The following is a 19,512-nucleotide window of genomic DNA, read 5'->3' as shown; positions in this document are numbered from 1 at the left end:
ATGTGCTAAAGTCTTATAATAGAAGGGGCATGGTCTAATTGAAAAACCAAAAAGGTGTTTGGGACATATAGGTTGAAATGAAGCTGTAAAAAGGAGCGAAAACAAACAGGATTTTATAGATCGTATTAGTTGTAACGAGAATCCATGGAAGTGTTTCATGTATGAGATGAAGCATGTGATATCATTAAATATTTATTCAGATAAATTCAATGTTACGGCAATTAAAAAAGACCCAAAAATGACTGTGGATTAATCAGTTAGGAAGTTTCCCCCTCCAGACAAGAGATAGTAAACACTTGGTCTAAACTAGTGGTGATGGCCATGGAGATGGGCAGAACTGGGAAGAAATGTGGCGTGTTTAGGAATGAACAGCGACAGAATTTTTTGTTGAACTTCACAGTGAGAGAAAAGAAGGATAGCAAGGATGACTGCTGGTTTTCTGGCTTGTACAAGGAGTGGATGGTGATGTTCTTGTCTTTCAATGAGAAAATTACAATAGGGAGACCAGGTTTGGAGACTTGCACATAGAGATTATGGGTTGAATCCTGTCACAGTGAATTTCTGTGTCATGTTTAAATGTTTAAAACCACTGGGTCCTTACACAGAGTGTAGATAGTTAAGACACAGCTCAGTATTCATGAAAGCGAGAGTGGTGAAAAAGTCTCGGAGAGAAAGGGCAAATGAGAAAAGACCTTTTTGAAAGCAGTTTGGCGATCCTTTCTCCTGGTGTTGTTTTAAACCAAGGCTGAGACAAGGATAAAAGAAGCCCTCAGCAAATATTCAGCAAGAATCCCGTGTGACATTACCCAGAGGTCTGCATTCAAGGTTAAAAGTGGTACTGGATAAAAAATAAGCTCGTCTGTGTGTTCTTTACTTGGCACTAAACCTCAGTGCCTGCTGATAATTCAAGCTGTTAATAAAAAGAGGTCAATCTTTCCCCCCACATCAACAGTGAAATAAATAAATAAATAAATAGATAGATAGATAGATAGATAAATAAATCGCCATGTGAAGAAATGCATTAAGCAAAATAAGTAAAGAAAGAGCTGAGAAAGGAGAAAACAAAGTCAATGAAAGCTATCGATCAGTGATGCTTAAAGAATGTAAACATTCAATAGTGAAAAGAAAACAGAAACATAATTGTAGAGGCTGTTTAATATTTGCACAGCCATCATTAGAATGCTCACTACAGTTAACATTTCTTGGAGAACCTTCTTCATAAACACAGTATGCCTACAATTTAAACGATGCTTTTTCCAGTTGTCTGAATCACTGAATAAAATAGTTCTGAATTCCCATTGACTGCTAGGACGTTTAAAAGGTATTTTATTCAAAATAGAAACCATAGGACATTGGTGAAGTTTTACTGTTGGTACACAATTCTCCTTTTAATACCTTCAAGTTTTTAAGATGTTGGTATCTGGCAGTTCACTATGCTGTGGAAAAATTATAACATGTCTTTCTCAAATATCTTGAGTTTATGACAGGAAGATATCACTAAGAACTCAATCATTCTCCAAGTTGAATCTTTTCCAATTTTCCTTCAGAAAGAGTCAGCAACATCAAGCTTTTAAAACGATTATCTCTCTGGTAGCCTATGGGCTGTTAAATCATGCAAATAATTAATTGATGTAATTAAACACATAAAGCAACACTGGCAAAATTTTGTACAGTGAAAATTAACTAGACTTTTACAATAAATAGGCAATTAATGCAAAAGAAAACAGAAATAAAGAAGTACATACTGAGATTCTGTTTTATGTGTGATATTACCACCACCAGGGAGAATTTTTTAATTGTCCTTCTTGGTGGAAATGAGAACAAAGTAACATAAACATTTATAGTACTAACTGATCAGTTTGGTATACTTGATGCTGAACAAAATTATTAAGTCCATTTTCTGACACATCTTCCATTAAGAAAGGTCACCCACAATGGATTGCACAGAGAAAGAGGGGGGGTTCATTGGCAAAATAAAGGACAATCACAGAGCTGAAGACCTTGGCTTTAGGCAAACTCTTTTTCAACCTCTGAGCACTGGGAGATAAACTAATTGTCACCTGTCCTAGATCTTCCACTGACCTCCTGTCAAAAGTAGTTCAGCAACCCTACTTGTTTCTATCACTATTTTACTATCCTCCATTCTTTTTTTAATCTATTTTTTAATGTTTAGTTTTGAGAGAGAGACAGACAGAGACCAAGTGGGGAGGGGAAGAGAGAGAGGGAGACACAGAATCCAAAGCAGGCTCCAGGCTCTGAGCTGTCAGCACAGAACCTGACATGGAGCTGGAACTAACGAACCACAGGATCATGACCTGAGCCAAAGTCGGATGCTTAATGGACTGAGCCACCCAGGTCCCCCCTTATCCTCCAATCTTAGTAGCAGCCGTCCTGGTTGATATCAAACTATGTGTTCAAGATCCCTTTCCTCCAAAAGAACTACATTCTTGTCATGTTTATGATATGTCCTGTTTCCTAGAAAAATGATCACACTTTGTAGGAATCAAGTATTTCCGAAAACAAAACAAACAAACAACAACAACAACAAAAAACCCACTCATTATGTGCCATGCACTGGGCAAAGTACTTTATATGCATTTTTTCTTATAATCTTTTAATATGCTTAGCTTATAATAAAACACCCAACAAGACTCATTGCATTCGAATGAAACACTCTTCTACTATAAAGCTTTGTTTATATCCCAAATAAGTCCACTTAACTCTACTGGTTGAAATAGTTCCAAATGACTAATTTATCAATAAATGGCTATTTGACCAAATTATTTGACTCTTTTTACTGCTGAATCTGATCAAACACATTAGCAGTAGAATAGAGAAGCAAATATATTTTGATTATACATAAGAAATATTTGTTAAATTAAAAAATAGCTATCACTGCTTTACATTTGTGGTTGTAGGTGTACAGTTACTCAGCCCCATGAGAAGAAAAATATCTAAATTATACTTCTGCTTATTGCTTATGTCTGGAATCAGAACTCTGCATAGATGCTCATTAAATGAGTCAGTGAAAAAAATGTACAGCATGCCAAAAATGGAAGTGACACAAATAAATAAATATTTCAAATGACAATCCTCTAAAGCGGGGGTTATAGACTAGATTGTGTTCTTTTCAAATTTATGTATTGAGCCCAAACCTTCATTGTATTTGAAGACAGGGAATTTAGCAGACAATTAAGGTTAAATAAGGTTTAGTAAGGGGAGATTGGTAATTCTATAGGATTGACGTCCTTATATGAGAAAAAAAATGAGTAGAAGATCTCTCTCTTACCATACCCACCCTGGGATGCCCTGGGAGAACACAGCAAGAAAAGGGCTATCTGCAAGGATATCTGTAAGGAGGTCTCACCAAGAACAAAATCAGTGGACATCTTGATCTCGTACATCCAAGCTCCAGAAGTGTGAGAAAGAAATCTCTGTAGTTTAAGTCGCTCACTCTGGCATTTTGTTACGGCAGCCCAAGTAGACTAATACAGTTGGTAATATAATCTTCCCCATCATATTGAAGAGACAATTGAGGCACAGAGAAGTTAAGTATTTTTCCTGAGGTCATATAGCTAGAAGTGGCAAGGCCAGGACTTGAATTTAGGAGACTATAACTCCAGAGCCTGTGCTATTAACTATTTAGCATGCTTTCAGGCAGCAAGTAGATAAAGGGATGCAGATACAACGAAAACATGCCATAAGGAGGAATCATAAAAAAAAAATGAGTATGAACCTGGAGAGGTAAGTAAAAGCCAAATCAGGCAGAAACTTTTTTTTTTAAGTGTCCTATTGTCCTAACAGCACAAGGAAGCCATTGAAAGGGTTTAAGCAAGAAGGACGGTGGGGAAGGATGGGGAAATGGGACCTTGGATGAGATGTGGATTCTGAAAAGGTCACTCTGGTTACAGTACACTAGTTAAAAATATTTAAAACACTTAATCTTGACAGTAAAATAAAAATGGTCATTTAGATTCTACTTGGCTTTTTTTTTCTTTTCAATGAGTCAGTTCACTGTCTGACACATCGCTAAAAAGGTAGAACTGTGCTAATAAGGTGAAGAGGTGAAACTTCTCCAAAGAGAGTTAGAAATGTGAGGTTTGCCTACTTAAGAATCTCGGGTGCAGGTAAACACAGTGCATTCTCCCCCCATTGTTATCAAAACAAATCACCACAAAATTAGTGGCTTAAAACAAAAGAAATGTATGAGCTGACTGTTCTGTAGCTTCCCAAGGCCAGTAAAGTATGTCTGGGCTGACTGCATTAGTGCCATACGGTCATAGGAATGAAGTCCCTACTTCACTGCTGGCTGTCTGACATGGGTCATTCTCACCTTCTAGAGACCTTATTTCCAGGCTACTTACTGACTCCCTTAAAAGCCAATAATGATGAATCTTTGAATCTCCGGATTCTTTTCTCTCTGCCTCATCTTTCTTCCCTGTGGGGAATAAGCTTAGGAATCCCCCGGACTTACACCAATGGGTTGTTAACAAGGCACCTTTTCTTTTGTTAATCATCCCTGCTCTAGGCAGCATATAGCCCTATTTACCTGCTTACCTAATTTGGTCCTTCCTTCCTGTGAAAGCCCCTTTCTATAGTACTAAATTGGGGGGCGTTTTCACCCTGAACGCCTAGTCTTGCTTACCCCATATATGTTTGTATGGGGGACTTTGCCCTGTCTCTATCCTGGGTGTCTTTGCATACCCCTCTCTATCCTGGGTGCCTTTTCACCCCTCTGCTCTATCTTGGGGTCCTGATCTTGTTAAACCAAAATCAGGTGTGAGCATCCTATGGCTTTGTACTTCTTTATGCCTTGTTAACCACTGGTGTAAGCCTGGGACATTCCTAAGCTTATTCCCCACACTACCCCACTCTTCTGCCTGAATATTCTGCAGTGGTCCTTTGCTTTTAGGGTCCCCATGTGATTCCAGTGGACCCACCCTGATAATCTAAAATTACCTCCCCAAATTGAGATGAGTTGGCCAGTAATCTTAGTTCCATCTGCAAAATCGCTATACAGCAGTACTAGATTGGTATTTGATTGAGTAAACAGAAAAATAAATCTAGGGGGACATCTTTAGGATTCTGAATATCATACATGGTCCCCGTTTTCTATACACGTATACCTTAGAATTAATCATATAAGCATGGAGGATGTTCTTGGACTGACCTTTTGCTTAATTTTAGTTATTCTAAATATATTTTTTTTATTCTTTCTTTAGTCATAAAACAAGAGTCATAGAAAAACATATTCCCTTGAAAGAAATCTAATGCTAGGGGAGTATATGTCATTACATTTGGAGCCAGTATATATGAATACAGATTGAAGGCATAGAAATAAATTTCTTAATATGATAAATTAAGATATTCTACTCATTCCAATTATCTTTCCAGCAACTCATCATTCCTCAGGATTTCATTTTGCTATTTCAGATACAAATGACATATTTTAATTCAGTCAAACCAGCATTAATAATTTCTTAGCAAAATATGACAAAAATCAAATACACTTTGGATGATGGATGATGGAGCCTGGCAGTACAAACAAATTCTGATTTCACTTATTTTACTATCTATGGCAATACTTCTAGCAATGAAGGGAACAAGGGTATGTCATGGTAAACATCTGTGTCCTAAAGGAAGGAATAATTAGTCAGTATTGGTATTTTGTGTGAGTATTCATGCTTCATCTAAATCAATCTTTGCAAAAATATTAGGTGCTTCAGAGATGCCCTTAAGGCAGCTACCACACGATATCTCTGATTTTGAAGGAGTTAATGTGTATCCCTTAGAAAATAGCTTATCTGAAGGTGACTGAGGTATTTGAGAAAACGTTGCTCTCAAATAGAATAAATATGGATAAAAACCAAAAGTGACATTTAATCCTAAATTCAGATAAAAGAATAAATTAAGTATTATTTAATGGACTTCAAATCTATACTACTTTCCCCCTAGGAAAAAAATAATCAGGTAAGATTTAGTAAACAACTAAATATCTTACTAATTTCAAATGGCTTTGAAAAATAAGTAAACACTACAACAACTAATAGGAAACTCATTTTTCTTTCCAAAAACAGAAACAATAAATCTAGGAGCCAGTATGAATTGTAATTTTTCAATTTGCCCTATCGTGCTCCCAAAGTCATATGTCTCCATGTTCAAAGCAATCAACATCTCTATGCTCTCTGTAAGGGGTCAGAAATAATGCAGAGGGCGTGCTAATTACATGGTCATTATAGAATGTACAACATGTTGATTGATTACTAGACACTATTGTCTATGCAAATAAGGAGCTGAAGGCCAGAAGTTATGAAACACAAGAATGAAAATGAGGTCAAGAATGCCACATGAGTCTCCTTAACTCTGACTCTTTAACCAGTAAGTGGGGAGGTTATGGATTGAGATGTGTTTCATTTTTGAGTTCATGTTAAATACACAGTGTAACTAAGAGAGCACCAACTTGTTTCTTACATATTATATGAACATTGTATTTAAGAATAAATATTTAGAAAGCAGTTAGTGGTGGCATAGAAGGAAAATGTCTTTACCCTCAGCCAAATCCTTGTTACTTCTATGCTGCTTTAGAAAAAAATCTATAACTTCAACCATCAACTCCAAAGTCTATTTCCAAAACAGCAGGTGGTTTCTGAGCATACATTGCCTACAATTCTTTTAGAAAGTCCAAATGCAGTCACATCTACCTTGCATTTACAGACTCATTCATCTTGCATAATACAACTACTTAACACCGAGAAATGCAAGGATAACTGACAATATATGTTTCCTGATACACACTGAAGTTTATATTTTTGAACTTAAAAAATGTAGGTCAATTTACCAATATTTTGATGAACAGTGTACATCCAATATACCTCACAGACTGTATCTATTAGGTGTAACGGAAGTTGTTTGTTCCAAGTCTTACCAATGAGGCTGAAATTATATATAAACATATATATATGTGTGTCATTTAAATGAAATTCAAACACAAGAAGACCCAATGAGCAATGCTTGCATCCTACAAAGAATTTAATAACACCACTGGAGCCAACCACTTTATAATGTATATGGGCCTCAGTTGTCTCAGAGTTCAGAATAAATCAAGGAAGTAGACTACTATTTATGCCTTCTTCAATCTTCAGACACACTGAGGAGAATCGCTACCTTTACTCAGACCATTTCTCAAGCTGTTAATTCCCTTAAAAAACAGGACTGTGAAAAATGATACAGAACGTGAATAAGCACAATCCTGCAACACCATTTTCTAAAATAGGACTGCATTTAAGGAGTAAAAAAGTTACAGTGTGTAAGTCTCCTCTAACATTTCCAAATGTGACATCATTGCTTATTAGTGGATTAAATAAATTTATGGCTATATCACTAACTGGGCAAAATTTTGTAGGAAATTATACAAAGGGGAGGTAAAGGTGTACTTGTTAGAAGAAAATGAAAAGAAATGTGTTTTCTTAGTTTTAGTGTAAAATAACTCAGATTCCTAAACATTCTCTGTCAAAGTTTGGGGATATATTCTATATATGCTAACAATTTTAAAGATAGTTTGATGATGTCATTAAGCAAAACCTCTTTAGAGAAAATCATTTTTTGATTTAAATCCTGGCTTTACCATTTACTAAGAATGTGATATAAAGCTGTAAATATGGATAATAAAATATTTGTTTGTGGAACTCTTTAGGGAATTAAATTAGGTAATATACAAGGAGAATTTAATAGAATGCTTGTTATATATTAGGCATGCAATAGTGTTAGCTAGTCATATTGAGAGACATAGAAACAAAGCAATTTTAAGACAATAATAGCTAGGTACTAGAGTCGACAGCAAATTTTCACATTGATGCTATTTTGTGTGTGTGTATTTTATATTTATGTCATTTAGGAATTATAAGCTGTATACCCTTGAAAGGACTTTAGACAAATGAGAAAATAAAACAGAAGATAGACTCAATATTACTAAAATCACAATGGACTATTCTTTCTTTCCTACTTACCTTTGCACATAGTATATAAGTGTATAGTGTATAAGTAATCCTTGATTAATAAATAAAGGGCTGAAAAAGTGAGTGGATGTATGTATGCATAAATGAAAAACATTCTGGATCATCTGAAAGACACAGAAGGATTGTACTTTCAAGAACTAGTGAGCAGATCGTCATATTCTGGCAATAATTCTAAAGGTAAAGAAAAGTAGAACAACAACAACAACAAAAAAATGTTTAGTTATCTGCTTTTCTTTTCTGCTACAGGAAAGAAAACAGTCAATTTCCCCTGGCGTTAAATGTGAACAGAATTTAGAGAGCAAAAGGCTTCTAGTTTCTTCTCCTGGTTTTGCCACTACATAACCATGTGACTTCAATCTCCTCCCAGTTTTAGATTCCTCAGTTGTAAAATGAAAGAGTAGGACAAGGGTACTCCTACAGTTCCTTTTACCTTCAATTTTAAGTAACTTAGGTGAAAAAAAACAAAACTGTCTAAAGCCATTGTATCCGGTAGTAGGAGTGGATTATCTTGTTAAAAATGCCACCTAACTAAGTCAAATCTATTGTACGCTAATGGGATATAACTTGTGATTCTGAGACCCTGGCCACAGCTAATGACACAGGATTATTCACTCATTGGTTAACTGCAGGCAATGGAACTCAGACTGGATACAATCAGACTGACTTCAAATCCCAGCTCTTGCTACTTACTAGCTGTGGCCAGATAATCTATCTGTTCCTCCTCATCCTCATCTCTTAATAAGAGAATAATAATAGCATATATTTCTTAAGTTTGTTTTAAGGGTTTAATGAGTCATTGTCATGTGTTCAGGAATTAGCACATTACAATAGTTATGTGGCGTAAGTTAGCACCAACAGATGCTACTAGTAAGGAAGCTCAGAGTTCATTAGAGGAGTATTCCAGAAAATGGATGGACAGCTGATTTGTGTCTTTAGGCTTATCCTATTGGACAACTCCCTTGATGGCATGAACTATGCCTTTATTTGCTTTTCAACACTAATTCACAACAGATATTTTCAATGCTACATCTGTGTCCCAGGAATGTAAAAGCACAGATGATGGGTTAGTAAGCAAATTAAATATGGGCCCTGCCCTCAAAGATCTTGAGTTGGATAGAAATGAACAAAATAGTCTATGGCCATACCACCCTGAATGCGCCCGATCTTGTCTGATATCGGAAGCTAAGCAGGGTTGGGCCTGGTTAGTACTTGGATGGGAGAAATGCACAAAATAATCCAACAGGTAAATGCCTTAATTACATTAGATTACTTCATTTGTTTTACATGAGTAGTAAATACAGGAGATTATAACCAATTTTCTGCTTATAAATATTTAAGAAGATACACAGTAAAAACAAATTAATTCTTTAATATGGATACACGTGTCACTTAAACTAATACAATGCATGGCTCTGCCCTCTGCCTTCATATTTTTTCTAAGGAAGTTAACTTGGGCTACCTCTTCAAGATGGCCTTGGGAAACCACTTTGGAATACTAAAGTTGGGTATTTTTCCATTCAAACAACACTACTCAGCACTGTTCTATATACTAGGGATACTTAAATGAACAAGTCAGAAAAGATTCTTATTCTTGAGAAACTTATGTACTATTTTGGAAAGACAGACAATTAAGTAGCAAATAAATAAATAAATACATAAATATGAAGAGCTACTTATAGTAAACATACTTTGCAATTTAAAAATAGGTCACTGATGATACAGAATCATGTGCATTGGTAGCTGTATTAGGTTGAGTGGTTAAGAAATAAGTCTCTTGAAGGAAGTGGCATTTAAAATGGAAGCTGACTGATGAAAAGCAGGTATTAGTGAGAGGCACTCACTGAGGAAGAGAATCCCAGACAGAGAAAGAAGCTAGTGCAAAGGCCTGGAAGTAGAAATAGCATGTTGTAGCAAGAGAAAACTCAGTGAGGCTGGAATGCACTAGTCAAGAAGTAGGAAGAAAGCGGTTTCTGGTTGTGCCACCTGCTCCTTGCCAGGTCTGGTCCCCTCTCTGCCTGGACAAAGGTAGGACAAGTGCTAGGACCCAGCACCCGAGCACCGCTCCCACCGTTAGCATGTTCCCCACTATTGCCTCTGGAACTTCGCCCAATCTCCTAACCACCCCCATTCTTTTAGGGTCCTATCTCCCTGAATCCACTGCAGTGCCTATATCCCCTGCACCCCCAAAGCCCTTGCCTACCACTGGTGACTTCCCAGTGGAAGTTCTTTCCCTCCCTCCATGTCCCACACAGTGATGAGGGTCTCCCCTGGGAGTGCTAGACACTGAAATAACCAAAGGACAGTAGGGTCCCCTAGACTGACCCCTGAAAATGTCACTGGCAAATGGCAGGGGAGATATGCCAAATGTCCTGCTTTACCCTATACTTTGTTATCTTCCAATGGCCAATTGCCAAATGGCCTCCAACTAGACTACTTAAACAGCTGACTTTGACTTTCATCAACAGAGATTTCCTGTAGAGATCCCCAAATCAAACTCAGGAAGGCCCTCCTGAAAAGATACCAGCTTAAGACCTAAACAATGCTGGGAAATGTGACTTTCATCACAATCTTTCCAACTATCATCAACATTTGTGATCAATGCCAAGACCACAGTGGTATGTACAGTGTGGAGATGCCCCAGAGACATACAACATCAGCAGCCATCAACCTTAGGAACAGACCACAGTAACAGTGGGTGTGGAGAGAAGAGAGCTTCTTTCTACCTCATGGCTCCAGGTCTTGGCTTCTTAGTACTATGGGGACCTCAGGATAGGGTGTCATTTGTATTCTGCACAGTGTCCTCTGGCTGACTTCGAGATCTTCAATTCAAGGTGAAGATACAGCCTAGGCTGCAAAGAACCACCCCATGCCCGAGGTGATGGTTTTAGAGGGAGTGGTAGTTTCTAATGCACACAAAAGCCTTGGCATCAGTAGCCTGAGAATGGGCTCAGTTCTTCCTCTCCTACCACTTGCAGCTGTATAACAAGCACATGCTGACTTGTGGAGGAAGAGGGCAAGGAGACAATGTGCAAAAGAATGGACCAACTACTTTTGCAACATGGAGAAGAAATATGCCTTGGGCTCTATAGAAGCAGGAGACTGTGGTCCTTCCTGGAGCAAACATGAAGATCAGGGAAGAGACTTGCTGAAAGAAAGAGGGGGAGAAAGAGAAAGAAAGAAACAGAGAGCGAGAGCGAGAGTGAGAGCGAGAGAAAGAAAGAAGAGAAAGAAAGAAAGAAAGAAAGAAAGAAAGAATATAGATATATAGATAGATATAGATATAGATATAGATATAGATATAGATATAGATATAGATATAGTTTTTTTGAGAGAGAGAGAGGGAGAGAGGAGGAGGAGCAGGGGAGAGAGAATAATCTCAAGCAGGCTCCACAAACAGCACAGAGTCCACTGCAGATCCCTACTCTGAGTGAGATCTCAAGACTGTGAGATCAGGACCTGAGCCAAAATCAAGAGTCAGAGACTTAACAGACTGAACCACCCAGGCACCCTAGGAAATACCTTCCTATTATGATAAACTCCTAGATAATCAGGATAATTATGTGTAATAAGTACCCCACTCAAAGTGACTTAAGAAAACCTACAGTGGAACAGGCTCATATGCTTAAAATCCCAGAAGTAGATTTGGGGGCGGGCGGCGGAGGAGAAGGAGAATAAAAAGAGGAGGAGGAAGACGAAGAAGTTGTTTTTTAAATCGTTTTTTTTTTCTCCAGATGCTCATAGAATGGTAAGACTCCGTTTCTCTCCATATTGTGGCTGTGCTTTCATTGTATTGGTTTTCTTTTCTCTAATCAGGGCCTAGACTGACAGCTGCAGCCTTACTTTCTGCTCCAACCTCCTTAGCAACTGATCCCATTAGCAAGGAATGAGTCTTATTGGACTAACTTGGATCCTACACTCATCTCTGAACTAAGCATTATAACCATGGGTTCAAATATGCCCTTCAGATTGGGGTCACTCGACTCTGTCTGAAAAAGATCAAGAGAACTTTCTGCCCTCCAACACACATCTACATCACATGAAGTGAGTGGAAGAAAGGAGGTTGAATGTTGAGTAGGTAAAGACCACAGATGATCCACTCCCCACAGCCCCCCATTCCCGACCACACACACACACTCACACGCTCACAGCCCCATAGGAAATGACTACCTCTCTGGGTCCTTCAATAGTCTCAGGACCAGAAGAATGCAATTTGACCTGAGAGCGCTGGGAAAGTGCTCGGTGACATTTAACAACCACTTGCAAACAAATGGTGTCTAAGGAGCAGGAAGAGAGCTGGCAGCAATAGAAGGAAGAATGAAAATGATACAAAAGCTGTGTGAGGTAGGGGCACCTGGGTGGCTATGTCAGTTAAGCATCAGACATTGGCTCAGGCCATGATCTCGTGGTTCATGAGTTTGAGCCCTGCCTCTGGCCCTGTGCTGACAGCTCAGAGCCTAGAGACTGCTTCGGATTCTATGTCTCCCTCTTTCTCTTCCCCTCCCTGACTGGTGCTCTGTCTCTCTCTCTCTCTCCCTCAAAAATAAAGAAACATTTAATAAATAAATAAATAAATAAATAAATAAATAAATAAATAAATAAATAAAAGTTATATGAGGTAGAGAGTGTAGATTTATTCTAAGTGAAATGCATAGCCACCAAAAGTTTTTAAGCAGAGAAAGGACTATCTGATATGTGATTCAAGAACACTTTTCTGTGAATTAAGAAAGGATTACAAAGTAGGAAGGAAACCATTAGCAAGTTGTTTTGGTGCTTTAGGCAACTTATGGTAGTGATTGTATTGGAAATTTTGAAAACAAAAAGATTTGGGATTTATTTTAAAGGTAAAGTCCATAGGAATTGCTGATGCATTGAATGCATGTGGTAAGAAAAAAAAAGAAATTAAGTGTAATTATGAGAATTCTGCTTAAGAAATGAAACAGAAGATGTTTTTATCCAATGAGATAATGACTTACTTGGAGAGGAACATATTGGGTATATAGACCAGCTGCTGACAAGCTTTCTGTAAAGGGCCAGACAATAAATATTGCAATATTTGCAGACCATAGAGTCTTGGTGCAACTATTAATTCTACACTTCAGTGTGAAATTGTCTGTAGACAACATGTAAACAAACGGTGTGATCATATTCCAAATTTTTTTTCTTAGAATTATTTGGAAGGTCAGATTTTATTAAAACTGTAGTTTGCCAAAACCTGATATAGACAAAAAAAATTGTTCAGGTCATATTAAGTTTGAAATGCCCACCAGACTTCCAAATGGAAGTGCAAGGCTGGGTATATAATTTTAGAGTTCTGAGGAGAGGTCAAGAATTGAGGCCAATAATTGGGATGTAGCAGCATTTCAATGTATTGAATTAGAGCCCCAATGGTGAACATACAGATGAGAAAAAAAGAGAGCGAGAGAGACTCGAGGATAAAGGAGACCCTCCAATATTTGAAATGTTGAGGTCAAGAAGAAGAGATCAGGGGCACCTGGGTGGCTCAGTTGGTTAAGCACCCAACTTCAGCTCAGGTGATGATCTCGTGGTCTGTGATTTTGAGCCCCTCATCGGGCTCTGTGCTGACAGCTCAGAGCCTAGAGCCTGCTTTGGATTCTGTGTCTCCCACTCTCTCTGCCCCGTTCCCATCCATGCTCTGTCTCTCTCACTCTCAAGAATGACTAAATGTTAAAGAAAAATTTTTTAGGAAGAAGAGATCAAAGAGATAGGAAGAAAACCATCATTAAGTGTAGCGTCCATTAAACAATGGGAAGAAGTGATTTCCAGAAGATGGTGTAGTTGACCATGTTGAAAACTGCTAAAAGCTTTGGTAAAATAAGAATAAAGATGAGACTACTCATTTTGGCGTATGGAGGATATTGATTACTAATAAATGAATTTCTGGAATATGGGAAATGGATATAGCAATAAAAGACAATTTTTTCACAAAGTTTGGCTAGGAAAGGAAGTAGAAAATTTGGGTCATGGCAAAATGTGGGATCAAAGGAAGGCTTTTTATTTAAGAATGAATGATGGCGGGGGCGCCTGGGTGGCGCAGTTGGTTAATCGTCCGACTTCAGCCAGGTCATGATCTCGTGGTCCGGGAGTTCGAACCCCGCGTCGGGCTCTGGGCTGATGGCTCAGAGCCTGGAGCCTGTTTCTGATTCTGTGTCTCCCTCTCTCTCTGCCCCTCCCCCATTCATGCTCTGTCTCTCTCTGCCCCAAAAATAAATAAACGTTGAAAAAAAATTAAAAAAAATTAAAAAAATTAAAAAAAAAGAATGAATGATGGCATGTGCTAAAGTCCACTTGAGTCAGCTAGAAAGCACCAAGGTAAAATATTAAGGAGTTTTAACTTTTGATAACTTGAAATTGGCCATGCTGTATTCTCTGCAGAGAAGTAGGTAAATCCTACAAATTGGGACCTTTTTTTTTCCCCAAAGAATATGAGGTGCTGTTATAACTGTTGGTGGCCTGAGGCTATTATAATGCTAAGAAACTGTTACAGTAATCTCTTCAAGATGTCCTCATACTTAAGTTTTTCTGTCCAAATCCCACTATCCAACCACTGTGGGCTATTGCTGGAAACTGGTACAGAAGGAAACTCTGATACCAACACAAGAACTAGTTCTGGGAGCACTGACTCTTCATGGTTAATGGGAATGTTTTGATACAGTGTGGACCTAGAACCTTAAAAAAAAGTCAGGACTATAAAAATCTGTGTAGAATGGGAATTAATCAGATGCTTACTCTCATGACCATCTAACTTTCACTCAGTGTCTGGGCTTATGACCTCCAGTTGGTTCATGGATACTAGGTTTCCTGCTTGTGTTGTTCAAATATGACACTTCCCATTGGTTGCTGATGCTGATGCCTTCCCTGACCCTACCTCCATTTGGCTTCCCCAGTGGAGGTGGGGCAATATGATCATTTTTTTCCCCAACAGTGATCCCTGGTTTCATCTCTTGGTGGGCTTTGCAATTCTCATCTTGATGTTGATTACCTGTTAGGGACTGAATATGTATGTCCCTTCAAAACTTTTATGTTAAAATCCTAACCCTTAATATGATGGTATTAGGAACTGGGGCCTTTGGTAGTTAATTAGGTCACAGGGTAGAGTAGTCATGAATGGGATTAGTGTCCTTATAAGAAGAGACAGAAAAGAGCATGCTACTACTCTCTGCTCTTCATCATGCAAGGATTCAAAGAGAAGATGGTTGTCTATAAAACAGAAAAAGTCCTTGCCACACAACGAATCTGTCAGAACCTTCATCATAGACTTCCCAGACTCTAGAAATGTTAGAAATAAATGTTTGTTGTTTAAGCCACCCAAGCTATGTTATTTTTGTTAGAACAGCCCAAAATGACTAAGATTCAACCTATATCAACAGTGTTTGAGCCACAATTACCCCAGAGAACTTCTGTTTTACAAATGAAAATAATGGCATATACGTGAGACAAACAGAAAAGCAAGCTCATTTTCATTTTTAATTACTAGAAAACAGACTAAAACAAATTAGTACCAAGTCTTCAAACTCTATAAATGAAACTCATGCCAGAATAAACAGATGGCCTCAAGCCTCCTTTAAGAAGCACATCCCAACACAGGCAAGACTCTGTAGCATCCAAGTATGTGCCGTAAGGAAGCTTCAAAGAAAACATTTAGGTCTGTGATCCTACCCATTATGGGCTTGTAGGTTTAATGAGTTTGGCATGACCTGTGCATCAAGTCAATTATACTTCTAATAGGGTAGTGGGGAGAAACAGGAGAGGCAAATTAATTTTCCTGAAAGAGCCATACTCCTCTAATTTTTCATGGGTTTCCATAAAATTTCACCCTCACTAAATACCTGGTTGAAATAGAGAATAGAGCAATTTAGGAAGACAGATATGTTATCTCTTTTCTCCAAAAGATCTTTCGATTTCCGGTGAAAGAAAAACCTGCAATGCAAACCTAAGTAATTACCATTATATGTTAATGATTCTAATGGTCAGACACTGTGATTGGATAATGAATAAATTTTCCTTGCCCATTAACTACATCACAGTAATCTTCAAAAGTGGTAAAAAAAAATGAGCGGGGGAGGGAACCTGTTTTCTTTAATTTTATTTTTACTCTTTCCATACGTTTTCTCATTAACCAAGTGCACTAAGTTTATATTGCAATTTCAGGTTCTTTAAACTATTGGGGAAATGTGAAAATTAAGAGGAATGGCAAGAAAGACATTACCAAGGTGAGATGTAAAGAGGAAAATAAAAACAGATCACAAAGATTATATTTATTTTCATTGATTCGATCTTGTATATCCTCTTGGTGAAGGATTAGAAGTCTACTAAAAAATGTGAGGATCTAGGAAATTACCTGTTTTTAAAAACATAATCGGTTGTTATAAATCATGACACTTTATATTTGTACATGACTTACTTACATCATACAATATGCACACATTCGATGCATTACAGTTCACATGCATTACATTTCCATTATTTATATTTCACAAATGAGGGATGATATCCAGAGATACAGAACAACTTACGTTGGATAGAAAAAAACAATGGCAAAATCAAGACGAGAAAGGTCTTCTCAACCTGTTATCACTGCTCTTTCCGTTAATTCAACTACCAGTTAGAGATTCTAAGCACTCATACTGGCACATATTTATTTATTCAGTTTATACTTAAGAAAAGTTTGAGGCCTTTCTTGGATCCATTCTGTGCTAGTACTGGGTATATGGCGGTGAATAAAACACGAATGGTCCTTCCCTTAGGGGGACTTAGAGCCTCCTTACCTGGAGAGAAAGCAATGACGAATAAAAAAGCATCCAAAAAATAACAAAATATTTAAGATAAATGTCATTTAAAAGTGACCAAGGTGCTCTTAGACAATGAACAGGAGCAGGTCTTATTTGAGGTGGCCAGTTATAAGGGTAGGTTTCTCAGACGATATAAAATTTAAGTAGAGAGCTGGAAAATGCAAAGAGCCAGGTATGTGAAAAGTGGGTAAAAAATACTCCAGGCGGAGGGAATGTGTGACAAGGAGAGGGTCTGGTATGTCTGAAAAGCCAAAAGTTGTCCCTTGTGACAAGAATGGAAAGCATGAGAGGGAGACTGTTAGGAGAATTTGGAAAGGCTGTCAGGGGCCAGAAGAAAAATAGGGCTGGATATTGTAAGGAGTTTACATGTTACGGTAGGTTCAGTGGGAAGTCAGTGCACGGTTTCCAGGGAGAATGGTGTCATTATTTTATGTCACCATCTTAACATTGCTATGAGGTAAGTAGGACAGGTATTAGAATAGCTACTGGACCAGGGCATGAACAGATGCAGAGAGCTTTCACTCATATGCTAAAATGGCACGGCCATTTATTCATGAACACTCATCCAGGTTTCTCCGCCTAGCCTGGTGGAAGCAGCCAAAATAAACTTTGAGAAAGAATGAACACCTTCTGGTTTAAAAATAACTAAACGCTTTCTGAAACTCCACTGTCAAAATACATAAGTCCCAAGCAACAGAGAAAAAGTCAACTTTCAGCAGTGGATTCGCAGTGTTCTTAGCTTTAGGGAATTTAAAACCAAAATACTTATGTGGATTTCTGGCAACGGACACATCGTTTACAAGGATTGTCATTGCTTTAAAAAGAGCATGCAATGTTTAATACATAAGCTTTATCCACTGCTTAGTATCATGAGGATTAATTAGTTAAAGCTACACAAATACATTGAGGATAAAGAGCGCTAACATGTCAATACATCATGTTCCTGCTGCTGTAAATCAGACACTCTAAGATTGGAATTTGTTTAGAACCTTTCACTTCCCTGAAGTCAAATTTAAGTTTTGTCTGCTTTTGTTTGCTGTTGTATTCTGAAAGCCTGTAACAATGTCTGACTTGAAATAAATTGCTGGTGCTCAATAAATTTGTGTTCCAGGAAATAAATTAAAATGTGGCTCTAAAAATCCTTTGAAAAAGTGACATTAAGATACTTATTATTTTGAATTTAATTGCTTTCTTATATCACTGATTGTCATTTACACGGCTAGTCCTCTGCATATAAACTAGTGAAAATTAACTGAGTACATATGGATAAATGTGTGCGTGCATGTGTGTGTCATTTATTCAGCACATCGTGAAACAGTGGTAGCATGGCTGGGGAGGAAGGTGTCAAAATGTCAGTGTTTTATTCATGGTCCTTTCTCACCGCACACTAACTTGTAAGGCCAAACAGAGAAACTCCTTAGAACATGCTTTAGAAATTTAGGATGCATGTTCTAATGTTTATTAAACAGAAATCTTATAAGTATCCTCTTCCTGAACTTGATAATTCTATGCAGGATGGTTTTCCCATTTATTGTCTATCTAATTCCTGTGACCGTTTACCTCACAGCAGTGTTGTAAGCTATAAGTAAATTATTTCTTTGTCTCCTTTCTGTCTGCCCCAGCAGAATGTAAGCTTATCTTAAAATTGGCACAGATGCTTATGCTCAAGGTGCTGAGGAATATTTGCAGAATGAGTAGACTAGGTTCAGATATGTAACTAAGGATTCTGTTCTATAAATCCTCATACCCTTTCCATTTAATATTTACATCATTCATTCTTCAAGGCTTCATGTGTCAGATACTGTATTAGGGTTATGTATCAGGATGCAAATCAATGTGGTTCTTGGAGGAAGCAGCCTGTTAGGGAGGCAGGTCAAAAATAAGAAAACACACATGAGCACAATAATTATAAATTTTACAAATAGCGTAAGGGAATCACACTAAATAGGACAGAGGAGGACCTGGGAGTCAGGAAAGATTTGGAAGAAGACAAAAACTCAGTTATGAGGAGATCCTGAAAACAAGGTCAGGGGTAAATGAGAGGCTCCAAAAAGAGAATCCTGAGATTTCAGAGAAATATAAAGAAGGAAATGAGTTTGAAGTTATCAATCAATCAATACACAAAGCAAAGCATGGTAAGCCTGGCTAGGTAAAAAGCTATTAGATAGGGTTGCCTAATAAAATATAGGAAAATCAGTTGATTTCAGATAAACAGTGATTTTTTAATATAAGTACATCCCATATATTTTGTGAGACATATTTATACTAAAGATTTGACATTTATCTGCAATTCAAGTGGACATTCCTTTGTCATTTTCATATATACAGTTGGCCCTCATCATCTATGGATTCCGTATTTATAAATTCACCTTGCTAACATTTAATTGTAATACCCCAATTCAGTATCTGCGGTGCTGTCACTGTCATTGATGAGAATCAAAAAGTTTAACTCCCGAAACAGGCACTTTCCTAGCTACAGTTAAACGAGGCAGTGCTCTGGTTGGAACTCTCATACTGTACATGTGTCCTTCTCATCGTCTATCTAGTGTCACTCTTATTTTTGCATTTAGTGCTATTGTTGGTGATCTTGCTATTTAACACAGTCCTCAAGCTGAAGTGCTGTCAAGTGTTGCTAAGTCCAAGAAGGCTGTAACATACCTGAGGAGAAAAATATTTGTGCTAGATAA

The 19,512-nt window shown here is 37.7% G+C and overlaps 1 pseudogene; it reads left to right on the top strand.

Annotated features, from left to right (window-relative positions):
• The first annotated feature begins 315 nt into the window (after nucleotides 1–315).
• LOC125153212 (atlastin-1-like) overlaps nucleotides 316–19,512 on the top strand; it is a 128,496-nt pseudogene continuing 109,299 nt past the window's right edge.

This window comes from Prionailurus viverrinus, chromosome A2 (assembly GCF_022837055.1).
Source record: "Prionailurus viverrinus isolate Anna chromosome A2, UM_Priviv_1.0, whole genome shotgun sequence".
Lineage (NCBI taxonomy): Eukaryota > Metazoa > Chordata > Mammalia > Carnivora > Felidae > Prionailurus > Prionailurus viverrinus.
This window is presented reverse-complemented; position numbering and strand designations above follow the sequence as displayed.